The following is a 13,130-nucleotide window of genomic DNA, read 5'->3' as shown; positions in this document are numbered from 1 at the left end:
AGCAAGCTATTGCAAAAACCATAGGCTTGTCTAACAAACAAACAAAGAAGAGGAACATTATTTTATAGAGAAGGAAGAAGTTGGGAGGGGTTGTTTTGCATGAAAGTCCATTGGAGAAAAACAAGACTTCAGGATGACAAGGGTTTATTATTGGCCGAGTTGCTGGGATAGGCGATTTCCTATGGGAGATGCAATGTACATCTTTTCCTGTTGGGGTCTGTAATTGACAATTTTCCTGTAAGTAACCACAAGTGGTACAGCGTTGGAGCTCCCCCTTCTGGCCTCCCAACTCTTTGTTAGTTAGGCTTCCCTTTATTAATTTTCACATTTCCTCTTTGGATCAAGATCCTTCTCTGAAAACATCATTTTTCTCAGTTCAGTGGTCTTTGGTCACTCGGTGCTAGGAAGGCCTTCTCCTAGGTGTTATGACCTACTTGGAGGGAATCTGTACAGACTGGAAACCTCCTGAGGTCACATTCACATAACAAGGAGGGGCAGAGGGGAGAAGCTTTCAGGAGCTTCCCATCTGTAGTCCACATTTATCAAGATTACAAGCTCTGGAGATCATCTCCTCATTGGGTGTATTGTTTTTACAAAGGTCGGACAGGCAACAAGTTCAGAATAAAAAGTGACATGAGAATTCCAAATTGTATGATGGTTCTCAACCAGGACTCCAGGTCTGAAAGTAGCCAACTGAAAATATTTATTGGCAGTTATTCTGACTTAGGGGAGAAAATTTATCCCTATGGAGACAGAACCGGAGTGATGTATGCCTCCTGGAAGTCCCTGCTTAAAGAGGCTATGAAAGCAAAACAGTGAATACTGCAGGAGCCACGGAGGGGTAACCAAGTGTGTTTGACAGTCCAAAGCCCAAGTGTGTTTGGAAAGTGTAGGCATAAACATGAAGCAAAAGCTGATGAACTTTTTGCAAAACAGCAAAACTTCAAAGATGTTTTAAAACACTATTGTTATCTCAAAAGAATTGTTTGGAACCAAATGTGTTAACAATAATATAGCCTGTAGAGTTGTAAATTCAGAAGCTGTGAATTTGGATAGAATCCAGAGTCAGTTTACAGTCCAGATGAAAAAGGGTAACTTCTAAGAATCCTGAACCTTCTAACAGGTCTGGTCTGGACGTCTTGAGAAAGCTGCCTCTTCTGACGTCTTCTCCTTCAGGTCTGGGAAATCTTATTTTTAGGTCACCAGATGGTGTATAGGTCCAGTTAGGGTTTAGCGCTTTCTTTAGAAATGTCACATGAATCCAAAAGTCTGTTCCCTGGAGTTTGGCAGCCCAAGGGTCAGTCTTAATATCTGATAGGGGCCTTTCTAGTGAGGTTGCAGAGAGTCTTTTTGGAGGTGTCTTTTTTCAATAGACAAAATCTCCAAGTTGTAAGGTATGATGGGTGAGATCTTCATCTCCTGGGAGTGCACTGTCAAGAGATTCCTTTACTAAAGCACTGTTCTTATCTTTTTTTAAATTTTATTTTTATTAAGGTGTCATTGATATACAATCTTATGCTCAGGTTTCACATGAACAACATTGTGGTTACTACATTCCCCCTATTATCAAGTCCCCACCACATACCCCATTAGAGTCACTGTCCATTAGCATAGTAAGATACTATATAGAGTCACAACTTGTCTTCTCTGTGCTATACTGCCTTCCCAGTGCTCCGCCTACCCCATATTATGTGTGCTAATCATAATGTCCCTTAATCCCCTTATCCCTTCCTTTCCACACACCCTCCCCAGTCCCTTTCCTTTTGGTAACTGTTAGTCCACGTTCGTGGGTTCTGTGAGTCTGCTGCTGTTTTGTTCCTTCGGTTTTTGTTTTGTTCTTATGCTCCACAGATGAGTGAAATCATTTCGTACTTGTCTTTCTCCGCCTGGCTTATTTCACTGAGCATAATACCCTCTAGCTCCATCCATGTTGTTGCAAAGGGTAGGATTTTTCTTCTTATGGCTGAGTAATATTCCATTGTGTATATATGTACCACATCTTCTTTATCCATTCATCTACTGATGGACACTTAGGTTGCTTCCATTTCTTGGCTATTGTAAATAGTGCTGCGATAAACATAGGGGGGCATATGTCTTTTTGAATCAGGGATCCTGCATTCTTAGGGTAAATTCCTAGGAGTGGAATTCCTGGGCAAATGGTGTTTCTATCTTTAGTTTTTTGAGGAACCTCCCCATTCTGCTTTCCACAATGGTTAAACTAGTTTACATCCCCATGCAAGACTGAATTTTGTTCCAATCAACAGGCTTAAGAAAAGCAACTGTAATTGCTTGGTTGGGTTTTCAGTGAGTGTTCTAGCATTTTGCCACAAGTTAAGGGTTTGTTTTCTAAATCCTGTTCAGGATGTTCCCATATTTCATCGGATTTGTGACTTGGCCCTCACCAACAAGCATGTGGACTGACTGATAAAAATCTGAGAAACCAAGTTGCTAATTGGTTTGAATGACTATGTTAAATTCTTCAGCAAACTTATGGGGGTCCTCAAGTCATTCAGGGAACTCTCGTAAGTGTGGTTCACAATTTGACCTTAGTCCAGGGAACACAGAAGTTTGGGGTTTATTTGGATCTTCAGGGGTCTTACTGTCTTTCTTTAATTGGATGCCTCAATTAGTCTAGATACTGTATTTTGTAGAGAGGCACTCTTGAATTCCTGATAACGTTTGGAAGCTTCAAAATACCAGTCAAAATTGATGTTCCATTCAGTTTTGACTATTTTAGAGCCATGGCTATCCAATTCAGTTTTGAGAAAAGTACGTCTGGGGATCAAAAGTTCTCCATAATAGCCATCAATGTTCCAAATTAATTTTGGTTAAGTTAGTCTAGTTAGTTCGAAATGTGCACGAGGAGGGTCTGCCGTTTTTAAACTTAAAACTGGCTGGTGTCCCAGGGTAGAGGGTGCCCTCAAAGCATTTTGATGACTGGGATCCCATTTTTTAGAAGTTTTTCTCTAGAACAAGAAGAAAAATTCCTAAACAGCACAGTTCCAATAGTAACAGCCTGGTTCCAAAAAGGTGTATACTGAGAAAAGGAAAAAAATCTTAAAATAGATCCCAAGGCAAGCTGGAAGAGCTCAAACCTGCAAAGAAAGCACAGCTTGAAATCCAGGAGAGACTTCCCATCATACTCCAGGGTCAGTGAGAAAGCAGTGGGCTCAGGGGCTCTGTGGGTCCTGGCGCCTCTTTGCTCACTAGCCTCAGAGTGGTTGGGGGGTCTTCTGTGGCTCCCATGTAACTCCAAGGGGGAAAATCTGTCTCCCAGCCTGAGGCAAATTACCTCCAAAACTGAAATCAGTCAAAAGAAGAAATAGGAGAAACCCGTTTACAATTACAATCTGTGGTCCACTTCTGCTCACCTGTCTCTGGCAACGTGGCTGCAAACCTCCCTACCCAACCTCTTTGGTCCAAATATGCCCTAGGTCCCCCAGTAACCACCTGTTGATACAGAGATGATACTCCTCTCCACCCCTTGGAAACACCTATTGATATGGAGATGAACTAGGGACAGGCAGAGATTCTGGAAATACTGCAATTTAACTCACTTCTGATAGCAAGTCATGTTGACCTTAAAAATAAGACAGTCATTTTACCAGCAAAAATGGGCCTATTCAAGAATAGAAGAGAAGTGTAACTCCAGACAAGAAAGCTATGACAAAAACCATAAGCTAGTGCAACGAACAAAGGAGAAGACCAGTATCTTATAGAAAAGGAGGACGTTGGGGGAAGTTGTTTTGAATGAAGGCCACTGGAGAAAGCCGGAGTTGAGGGTGATAAGGGCTTCTCATTGGCTGAGTTGCTGCGGGTAGTCGATTTCTTGCAGGAGATGGCAATGCACATCTTTTCCTGTTGGGACCTGTAACTGATGATTCTTCCCTGTTGAAGACTCTGTTGGGGTCTGTAATTGACATTTCTTCCTGTAATTGACTTTATGGCATGGGAGCTCTCCATCCTGGCCTCTCAACTCCATTTTTTAGTAACGTTTCCCGGTACTAGTTTTCACAGTATCAATCTAGGAAGGATGGGGAAGGTGATTAGTGGAGGGATAAGCAGGTGACTGAACAGCAGCAGTAGGGCTGGGGTGGGGATGGCTGTGAAGTCCCTGGAGGGGTGGGGGATGAGATGAAGCCCAAAGCAAAGTTTACACAGTGTTCCATTCTCTACACAGTCTCTCACTTTATTCTCTGGCTGGGGCTCTGCAGTAGGTTCTATAATTATCCCCATTTTCCTGATGAAGAAACTGAGACTTAGCTATTAAGTGACTTGTCCAAGATAGCAAATGGTGGAGCTAGTCCAATCTGAACTTGAATCCAGGTCTGTCTGAAGCTACAGCTATATATGTGACCTCTTGGACTGCCCTTGAAGTCACGAACGGATTAAGTCTTGACTCCCTGCTTGCTTCACCCCACCAGGAGGGCCACCAGGAGGGCCCAGGGGTTGGCTCCGTAGCCCAGCTCCAGCCCCACTCACTCTCCCTTCTTCAGTCTATTCTGTGCCTCATTTGCATGCCAGATAGTAAAAGAAAACCCCCTCTCACTTCCCCTCTATGCTTTTGGGCTCTTCGGGGCCTCGAGCCCTGGCTAAAAAGAAAGAAAGAAGAAAGAACTGAGAGTCAAGAGGTGAGAAAAAGCCAGCAAATGGAAAGGGAGGTGGCAGGAGTCTTGAGGTCCCTGGGTGGGAGGTGGAAGGGGAGGTGGGAGAAGCCCTCAAGTACTCACTATCGCCCGCCCCACCCGCTGCTTCACCAGAGGTCTCCCCGGATGCTCAATTCAAGTTTCGGCTGCCTGTGGTGCACCTATGGGGGTAGGTGATTCTGGGGGTTACTCAGAGTTGAGGGGACAACAGGTGCTGGAAGGGCGCTGGCCCAGAGTCAGAAGGCCTTTGCTGAAGTCCAAGATTGCCCTGCTGAAAATGAACTCCATCACACTGGACAATCTTCTCACTTTTTTTTTTTAATTGAAGTATAGTTGATATACAATCTCATATTGGTTTCAAATGTACAACACAGTGGTTCAGCAGTTACCCATATTAAATACTCACCGCCACTAGTGCAGTCAATATCTGTCAACATAGGCAGATGTTACAGAACCATTGGCTGTATTTTCCATGCTGTACCACCTTCCCTGTGACCAACTTATGTTATGATTGAGATTTTTGTGCCTCTTTATCCCCCTCACTTACCCTAACCACCCACTCCAACCCCTCTCCCATGGTAACCACCAGTCACTTCTTAGTGTCTATGAGTACTGCTGTTTTGTTTTGTTTTAGATTCCACATTTAAGTGAAATCATATGGTATTTGTCTTTCTCTGCCTGGCTTATTTTACTTAGTATAATACCCTCTAAGTCCATCCATGTTGTTGTGAGTGGCAGGATTTCTTTTTTTATGGCTAAATAATATTCCATTGTGTATATGTATCACTTCTTTATCCATTCATCTACTGATGGGCACTTTGGCTGCTTCCATATATTGGCTATTGTAAATAATGCAGCATTAAACATAGAGATGCATATAATCTTTTTGAGTTAGGAATTTTGTTTTCTTTGGGTAAATTCCTAGGGGTGGAATTACTGGGTTGAGTGGTATTTCTGTTTTTAGTTGTTTTAAGGAACTGCTATAATGTTTTCCACTGTGGCTACACCAATTTACATTCCCACCAACAGAGCAGGAGGGTTCCCTTTTCTCCACAACCTTGCCACCACTTGTTATTTCTTGTCTTTTGGACAGTGGCCATTCTCACTGGTGTGAGGTGGTATCTCATTGTGGTTTTAATTTGCATTTCCCTGAGGATTAGTGATGTGGAGCATCTTTTCATGTGCCTTCAAAAAAAATGTCTGTTTAGGTCCTCTGCCCATTTATTAATCAAGTTATTTGGTGTTTGGTGTTGAGGCATGCAAGTTCTTATATATTTTGGATGTTAACCCCAATTTTCTTCCCTCTTACAAAGAGGCAGCTGGACAGGCTAAGCCCTGGGGCCAGCCAGGTTGTACTTTCTCCATGCTGTGGATGCATGTGAAGATACTAGGCTCATAGTTAGATGCCAGGCTCATAGTTGTAAAAAATTTTCTTAACCCTAGAAATTTCATTTCCACATCCTGCACCTCTCCTGTGGTGTGAGCCTGAGCTGCTAGTGGTGGTGGTGTCTTGTGGGGGCTGGAAGGGTTTTTAAGGATCATTGGATTTGGGGCATGGAGGGACATCTGGAGTTTGTCAGCACCTGAGAAAAGAAGTGGGGCTTCATACCTTTTTCTCTCTGGCGATCTGAGAAGTTTCATTCTGTTTTGACTACACCTGGATAGATGGAACCCTTATCATAAAGCTTAAAGAGCCGATAGAAACCCCCATTGTACAGATGAGAACTCAGGGCCCAGGTTAATGGCAGAGCTGGAGGTAGAACCTAGTCTGTCTCTCAGTTTTAATGTTCTACTGTATATTTTCTCCAAACATGACTTCTCAACTTTAACCAGCAAGATGGGAAGTCTCAGTCAACACCCCCCAAAACACAACTCTGACCAAGGATAAGACAAAACTCCTTAGTGTGACATTCAAGGCCCGCACCTTCCTTCCCAGGTGGGAAAAAACTCATGTTTTGGGTTCAGTAACATTCTTCCCCTATGCCCATATATGCCACACAACTTGCATCTCCCCAGCTGCCCCAATATCATTCACAAGTGTGTTTTTTTTGCAAAGAAAGCCCATCTCCAATTATTTTATCTGGTACACTCTTGTTTGTTCTTCATGACTTAGCTCAGAAGCCCCCTTTCTTGGGAAACTTTCCACTTCTCCCAGGAAACTCCTTCAGAGAGAAGGAGTTGTTCAGTGTTTGAGAGCCCCTTCTATTGACAGATTGTGGTTGAGCAGGAAACAATAGCCCAGATTCTGTTGACAATAAGAATATGGTCTGGTCCCTTGAGGGGTACTTGATCTTGTCACCTCATTGATCTGTCAACAGCATGAACAGTAACAGAACATGGCAGAGTAGGTGACAGGGATGGCTAATGAATTAATGAATATAGGGCAACTACTCCCACCTCCAGGCTTTACATATATTCATTCAGTCAGTAAGTACTTATTATGGGGAAACAGCAGACTAAGTATCAGAGAGTTACCAATGTAGAAAAGAATTAAGGGGAGGAGAGAGGTGAGCCCTTCATTTGGGCTGGTTTTCCTCCAAAAAGTAGTTGTTATTTGCAGAAGAGACAGTGGAGAAAATGAGAACAATTTTCTACAAATTTATGGAGATGGGGGAAAAAACTGTAGTTCAAGATCTAAAAATGCTTGTAAGCTCCCCTACCCCTATGAGGCTTTGGGTTGGGACCATAAAAGTTTACACCTGAGGAATAAAAGTGAATAGAAGTATATCAACTATACTTCAATAATAATTAAAAAAAGAGTGAACAGGAAACAATAGCCCAGCCCTTACAGAAAGTAAAGACATCATGACCTAAAAAATGAGAGAAACAAGCAATAAGAAAAATTACACAGAAGATCCAGATAATGGAATTATCAACCAAACTTTCATATAACAATGCTTGGTATATTGAAAAATATATGAGACAAGATCAAGACTGGAAATTATAGAAAAGAACCAAATGGAAATTCTAGAATTTAAAAATACAATCATAGAAATTAAGAACACAGTGGATAGGTTTAACAACAGATTAGACACAAAAGAAGAGAGAATTAGTGAAGTGGAAAATAGATAAGAAAATACTATTATAACATAATAAATGTATTAAGTGCCATCTGTATCCCAGGTAATGGACTAAGCACTGCGGATACAGAAGTGAACAAAAAGGCATAGCCCCTGCTCATGGGGCTGACATTTGAAGGGGAAGGACAAATAATACATAATCATAATTTAAGATGTCAATAAATGCTATGAGGAAGTCTAGAGGGTAATGTGAGAAAAGAGGGAGGAGGATATAATAGGTAAGTGTTCAGAGAATATCACTCAGAGGAAATGTTTGTGTTGAGACCTTCATAACATGAGGGTCTGGGTGTTCTGCAGACAACTCCCTGTCCCAGTTTCACAGTGTTTTTTAATGACCATCCCCAGAGCTGAGCACAGTTCCACACAGGGCAAGTCTTAATTTGTACTTGAGTTCAATGACAGAATGGAATATAGCAGGATGGAGGAGAAAAGGTTGCAGCATGTATTAACAGTATGATCTGCCTTGCATATTTCATCCCCACTGAGAGAGGGCTATGATCCAATAGCACCACGAGCACTCCAATGTAAATCTTCATCCATGTGTCCATCTGTCCATCCACCAATCTATCCATTTCAGGTAATTCATCGACATCTAAAGTGTGTCAGGCAAGATGAATAAGTGAGGGTCCCTTCTCTTGAGAAGTTCATAGTCCAAGACGGAGACATGTACTGAAATAATCACAACACTGAGGAAGAAATGCTATAATGGAAGCAGGGCTGTTAGAATGTAAAGTGCAGTTGTGCTTGGGGGAATTGGAGTACTTATAGAAGAGGGGAAAATTGAGCTAATTTTTGAAGGATTGAAGGGGATGTTCCCAGGGGAAAAGGCAAAGGAGGCTGTTCCCATTGAAAGAGGCCTGAACACAGGAGAGAGGGTGATAGTTCCTGGAACCCTGAGAAGAGTGGAGGGAAGGACTTATAATTAGAGGGCCTTAAATACCATGCTGAACCAGTGCTAGTGAGGGCTTGTCCAAGGCAGCTGTGATGTAGGTGGGGAAGAGGGGGAAGGTGAGAGAGATAACCAGGTTATTATTCTGAAAGAATGCAGGGGCTGAGAGGACCTTTTTCTCCTTTACTATTTATTTTTCCCTCCAGAGCTGCTAAGACCCAATAAACTCTTTAGCCCCAAAGTGGCCATAACTGATAAAGGTCTTGCAGGAAATGACCTAAAACCAAAGTGGAGTCTCCATTCTCAAGAAAAGAGACTTCCAGAGCCATCTAACTCCACGGCCATTGTAAGCATGAGATTTGCCATCTTAACACCATCTCCATTTTGTGAAGAATGGAAATTTCCCACGTGAGCTCAAACCTTGAGAATACCCTGTTTGGCCCCCATGAACCCCACCAGAAGAGTCACCTCCCTAGCAACAGTCACCACAAAATTTCCCACCTCCCAAAGTACCTACTCCCTCTGCTATGTATCTATCCCAGCCTGTAAGTGGATGGGGGCTTCAGTCCTTTGCTGGAGACCCCCTCCGCAGGTTTATCTCCAATAAACCTGTACAATCATTGAGCCATGCCTCCTCTATTTTCATTCCTAACCTGAAACCTTACAGCCAAGTCTGCTTTCTCATCCCACAGGAGGGAAACAGGCCCAGAAAGAGCCTTTCTCAGGACCTCCCTCCTCCCAGTGCAGAGTCTTTCCACCACTATCAGTGAACATCCACCCAGTGATAGAATCAAGATGGGGCTGGGTGGCGCCTCCCCAGTTCCCCCCAGCACTCCCCTCACCTCGGGCAGAAGTCTAGGGGGAATCCTGGGTGAGCCTGGAGGCTGGACAGATTGGCCTCCAATGTCCTCCCAACACTCAAGCCTTTTTTTTTTAATTAAAGTATCATTGATATACAGTCTTATGAAGGTTTCACATGAACAACATTGTGGTTTCAACATTCACCCATATTATCAAGTCCTCACCACCCCTGCACCCCATTGCAGTCACTATCAGCGTAGTAAGATGCTATAGAGTTATAACTTGTCTTCTCTGTGCTGTACTGCCTTCCTTGTGAGCTACCTATATTGTGATTGCTAATTATAGTGCCCCTTAATCCCCTTCTCCCTCCCTCCCCATCCACCCTCCCCAATCCTTTCCCTTTGGTACCACCCCTTCTTGGAGTCTGTGAGTCTGCTGTTGTTTTGTTCCTTCAGTTTTGCTTTCTTATACTCCACAGGTGAGTGAAATAGTCTGGTACTTGTCTCTCTCTCTACCTGTCTTATTTCACTGAACATAATACCCTCTAGCTCCATCCATGTTGTAGGATTTTTTCTTTTTATGGCTGAATAATATTCCATTGTGTTTATGTACCACATCTTCTATCCATTCATCTACTGATGGATACTTAGGTTGCTTCCATATCTTGGCTATTGTAAATAGTGCTGTGATAAACATAAGGGTGCATATGTCTTTTTGAATCAGGGAGCCTACATTCATAGGGTAAATTCCTAGGAATGGATTTCCCAGGTCAAATGGTATTTCTATTTTTAGTTTTTTGAGGAACCTCCATATTGCTTTCCACAATGGTTGAACTACTTTACATTCCCTCCAGCAGTGTAGGAGGGTTACCTTTTCTCCGCATCCTGGCCACTATTTGCTGTTCCTTGTCCTTTTGATGTTGCCCATCCTAACTGGTGTGAGGTGATATCTCATTGTGGTGTTAATTTGCATTTCCCTGATAATTAGCAATGTGGAGCATCTTTTCATGTGCCTGTTGACCATTTGAATTTCTTCTTTGAAGAAGTGTCTGTTCAGTTCCTCTACCCATTTTTTAATTGGGTTATTTGATTTTTGGGTGTTGAGGCATGTTTCCTTATATATTTTGGATGTTAACCCCTTATTGGATAAGTCATTTATGAATATATTCTCCCATACTGTAGGATGCCATTTTGTTCTGTTGATGATATCCTTTGCTGTACAGAAGCTTTTTAGTTTGATGTACTTCCATTTGTTCATTTTTGCTTTTGTTTCCCTTCAGGAAAAAGTTAGTCATGTTTATATTCAGAAGATTTTTCTCCTATGAGTTTTATGGTTTCATGACTTAAATTCAGGTCTTTGATCCATTTTGAGTTTACTTTTGTGTATGGAAGAGGACAGTAATCTAGTTTCATTCTCTTACATGTAGCTGTCCAGTTTTGCCAACACCATGTCCAACACTCAAGTCTTATATGACCCTGGAGACCTTGAAAAGATTTCCAGAACTACCTAAGATGGGGGTTAGAAAACTATAACTATTATATAATATAAATATAACTTTAATGTAAACATAACAGACAAGTAACTATTAGGTGAGCTTAGACTCTTGTTTTCATAACTTTGTTTTTGGAAAACACCTTTTTAAAAACAATAATGTGACAATATTATGAGAATTTAATTTACACAATAATCCTATGAGGTGGAATCTATTAATATTTATATTTTACAGATATGGAAGCTGAGGCTCAGTGAAATAGCTTGAGCAGGAACAGCCAGCTAGGAGCCCAACCTCATAGACTTGTTAAATTACCCTGGCCCACCCCATTCACAAAAGTAAACTCAAAATGGATCAAAGACCTGAATGTAAGCCATGAAACCATAAAACTCTTAGAAGAAAACATAGGCAAAAATCTCTTGAATATAAACACGAGCAACTTTTTCCTGAACACATCTCCTCGGACAAGGTAAACAAAATAAAAAATGAACAAACAGGACCTCATCAAGCTAAAAAGCTCTGTACAGCAATAGACACCATCAATAGAACAAAAAGGCATCCTACAGTATGGAAGAATATTTGTAAATGACATATCCAACAAGGGGTTAACATCCAAGATATATAAAGAACTCACATGCCTCAACACCCAAAAAGCAAATAACCCTATTAAAATATGGATGGAGTGGACATAAACATGAGTGACTTCTTCATGAACATATCTCCCTGGGCAAGGGAAACAAAAGCAAAAATGAACAAGTGGGACTATATCAAGCTGAAAAGCTTCTGTACAGCAAAGGACACCATCAGTAGAACAAAAAGGCATCCTACAGTATGGGAGAATATATTCATAAATGACAGATCCGATAAAGGGTTGACATCCAAAATATATAAAGAGCTCACGCACCTCAACAAACAAAAAGTAAACAATCCAATTAAAAAATGGACAGAGGAGCTGAACAGACAGTTCTCCAAAGAAGAAATTCAGATGGCAAACAGATACATGAAAAGATGCTCCACATCGCTAGTCATCAGAGAAATGCAAATTAAAACCACAATGAGATATCACCTCACACCAGTAAGGATGGCCACCATACAAAAGACAAAAACAACAAATATTGGCGAGGTTTTGGAGAAAGGGGAACCCTCCTACACTGCTGGTGGGAATGTATAGTTCAACCATTGTGGAAAGCAGTATGGAGGTTCCTCAAAAAACTAAAAATAGAAATACCATTTGACCCGGGAATTCCACTCCTAGGAATTTACCCAAAGAAAACAACTCAGATTCAAAAAGACAGATGCACCCTTATGCTTATTACAGCACTATTTACAATAGCCAAGATATGGAAGCAACCTAAGTGTCCTTCAGTAGATGAATGGATAAAGAAGATGTGGTACATATACACAATGGAATACTATTCAGCCATAAGAAAGAAACAAATCCTACCATTTGCAACAACATGGATGGAGCTAGGGGGTATTATGCTCACTGAAATAAGCCAGGCAGAAAAAGCAAATACCAGATGATTTCCCTCATTTGTGAAGTATAACAATGAAGTAAAACTGAAGGAACAAAACAGCAGCAGACTCACAGACTCCAAGAAGGGACTAGTGGTTACAAAAGGGGAGGGGGGGAGGGGAGGTTGGGAGGGAGAGAGAAGGGGATTGTGCGGTATCATGATTAGTGCACATGGTGTGTGTGGGGTCACAGGGAAGACAGTAGCTCAGAGAAGACAAATAGGGACTCTGGCATCTTACTACACTAATGGGCAGTGACTGCAATGGGGTATGGGGGCAACTCGATAATAAGGGGGAATGTAGTAACTACATTGTTTTTCTTGTGAAACCTTCATAAGAGTGTATATCAATGATACCTTACTAAAAAAAAATAACAAACAAAAAAAATAACCCTGGCCCATAATATATCCTTAATGAATTATGGCTATCATTATGTCCAAGTTTCTGAGATAAAAATGTATACTTTTCTAATGGGCTCTGACTACCCCCAGTAGATGTTATTTAAAAAAATAATAAACTGGCCTGCCAGGTTAGAGGGCCCCCACCTTCCTCAACAGAGCTAGATGTTTGCTGAGCATCTGCCTACTGCAGAATCACAGGACACACCGCAGGCCCTGGGTTGAAAGGAGGTATGTAGTAAATCCTGATGCCTGGATAAATGCCAAGTCATGGTCCCCAGTTTTACTGAGGCAGGGCTCATGAGGCTG

General features: G+C 41.8%; 1 protein-coding gene across 1 annotated transcript in view; it reads left to right on the top strand.

The window, feature by feature from the left end:
• Nucleotides 1-13,130, top strand: part of CRYBG2 (crystallin beta-gamma domain containing 2) — a 48,994-nt gene that overhangs the window by 35,367 nt on the left and 497 nt on the right. The gene's annotated exons all lie outside the window — the stretch shown is intronic.

The sequence above is a fragment of the Manis javanica genome, chromosome 4, assembly GCF_040802235.1.
Source record: "Manis javanica isolate MJ-LG chromosome 4, MJ_LKY, whole genome shotgun sequence".
Taxonomy (NCBI): domain Eukaryota; kingdom Metazoa; phylum Chordata; class Mammalia; order Pholidota; family Manidae; genus Manis; species Manis javanica.
Note: the sequence above shows the minus strand (reverse complement) of the source record. Positions and strands in the feature narration are given on the sequence as shown.